Here is a 2,744-nt window from a genome sequence, read left to right on the forward strand (position 1 = left end):
AAAAAAAAAAAAAAAAAAAAAAAAAAAAAGTGTGCATGGGCAAACCAAAGAGAGAAGTTCAAGTTCCAGGCAGTAGCAAAAACGAGATGCTGACACTACCCCAAGGCCTGAAAGGGCAAGGGGAGGAAACAAGGTTGTTAACAGAGATCAGTAAAAGTTAAAGCTGTGGAGGGGCCAGAATGACAGACCCAGAGCAGGCAGGTGGTGAAGAAAGACATTCCTCACTTGTTGCCTCTCACCTTCAGATTTACTGTGGGTGTCCCCCATTGGCTGGAATTAACTCTAAAAGGTAGAAGGCAGGAGAGCTCAGATGATGGAGGCTGTGTAGGTCAGTCTTTTAGGGCACACAATATAGCCAGGAAGGGCAGAGAATGCAACGGGTGGTTCAGTCCAAGAATAACCAGCACAAGTAACTTGCTCAAACCTTAATATTAATTGAGTGGGTCACAATCCATCTATGCAACAAGATGCTTGTGATATAGGTCTTCAGTAAATTAAACTGATATTGTTATTAGTCTAGGGAAATATATACAGGAATAACTCATTTATTGTGCTTAACTTTACTGTGCTTCATACATATAATACATATATGTGAATAAATTAAAGATTTGTGGCATCTCTGTGTCCAGAAGGTCTATTGCCACAATTTCTCCAACTACGTATGCCCACTTCATGTCTCTGTGTCACATTTTGGTAATTCTCATATCTCAAACTTTTTCATTATTACATCAGTTATGGTGATCTGTGATCAGTGATCTTTGATATTACTGTTGTAATTGTCTTGGGGGTACCATAAGCCTTGCCCATAAGACAGAAAACTTAATTGACAAAAGAGTGTATTTTGACTGCTCCACTTACCAGTCATTTCCCCATCTCTCATCCTTCCCTCAGGCCTCCCTATTCCCTGAGACATAACAATATTGAAATTAGTCCAATTAATATCCCTACAATGTCCTCTTACTTTTCAAAGGAGGAGTCACTTGCCTTTCACTTCAATAAAAAGCTACACATGATTAAGCTTTGTGAGGAAGTCATGTCAAAAGCCAAGAAAGGACCAAAACTAGGCCTGTTGTGCTAAACTGATAGAGATGTTGCGAATGTAAGCAAGTTCTTGAAGAAAATTTAAAGTGCTACTCCAGTCAACACACAAATGCTAGGAAAGTGAAACAGCCTTATTGCTGATATAGAGAAAATTTTAGTGGTCTGAATAGCTGATCAAATCAACCACAACATTCCCTTAAACTGAGGCCTAATCCAGAACAAGGCCCTAACTCTCTTCAATTCTATGAAGTCCAAGACAGAGAGGCCCTCAGAGGGCCCTCAAGAACTATGCTAAATGTACTCTGCCTGTGCTCTGTAAATAGAACCAAGTCTGGATGATAGCACTTCTGTTTACAGCATGGTTTGCTGAATATTTTCAGCTCTCTACAGAGACCTAAGGCAGAAAAAAAGATTCCTTTCAAAATATTGCTGCTCATTGACAATGCACCTAGTCATCCAAGAGCTCTAATAGAGGTCTACAAGGATATTAATATTGTTTCATGCCTGTTAACACAACATCCATTCTGCAGCCCATGGGTCAAGGAATAATTTTACTTTTAAGTCTTATTATTTAAGAAATACATTTTGTAAGACTATAGCTGTCATAGGTAGTTATTCCTCTCATGGATCTGGGAAAAGTAAATTGAAAATCTTCTGGAAAGAAACCACCAGTCTAAATGTCAGTAAGAGCATTCATGATGCATGAGAGGAGGTCAAAAAATCAACTGGAGTTTGGAAAAAGTTGATTCCAACCGTCATGGATGACTTTGAGGGCTTCAAGACTTCAGTGAAGTAAGTAATTGTGGATGTGGTGAAAACAGCAAGAGAAGTAGAATGTACAGTGAAGTCTGAAGATGTGATTGAATTGCTGAAATCTCATGATAAAATTTGAACAGATGAGGAATTGCTTCTTATGGCTGAGCAAATAAAGTGGTTTGTCGAAATTGAATCTATTCCTGATGAAGATACTGCGAACATCATTGAAATGACAACAAAGGATTTAGAATGGTATAAAACATAGTTGATAAAGCAGAGGCAGGTTTTGAAGGGATTGACTCCAATTTTGAAAGAAGTTCTACTGTGTATAAAATACTATCGAACAACATTGCATGCTACAGAGAAATCTTTCATGGAAGAGTCAACTGATGTGGCAAATCAGGCTGCTGTCTTATTTTAAGAAATTGCCACAGGGGGCGGAGCAAGATGGCCGAATAGGAACAGCTCCAGTCTCCAACTCCCAGTGCAAGCGACACAGAAGACCGGTGAGTTCTGCATTTTCAGCTGAGGTACTGGGGTCATCTCACTAGGGAGTGCCGGACAATCGGTGCTGGTCAGCTGCTGCAGCCCAACCAGCTAGAGCTGAAGCAGGGTGAGGCATCGCCTTACCTGAGAAGCGCAAGGGGGAAGGGAATCCCTTTTCCTAGCCAGGGGAACTGAGACACACAACACCTGGAATATCGGGTAACTCCCACCGCAAGACTGCGCTTTAAGCAAATGGGCACACCAGGAGATTATACCCACACCTGGCCGGGAGGGTCCCACGGCCATGGAACCTCCCTCATTGCTAGCACAGCAGTCCGCGATTTAACCGCAAGGCAGCAGCGAGGCTGGGGGAGGGGCGCCCGCCATTGCTGAGGCTTAAGTAGGTAAACAAAGCCGCTGGGAAGCTCGAACTGGGTGGAGCTCACAGCAGCTCAAGGAAG

Source organism: Rhinopithecus bieti, unplaced genomic scaffold, assembly GCF_001698545.2.
Source record: "Rhinopithecus bieti isolate Rb0 unplaced genomic scaffold, ASM169854v2 scaffold_11803, whole genome shotgun sequence".
NCBI lineage: Eukaryota > Metazoa > Chordata > Mammalia > Primates > Cercopithecidae > Rhinopithecus > Rhinopithecus bieti.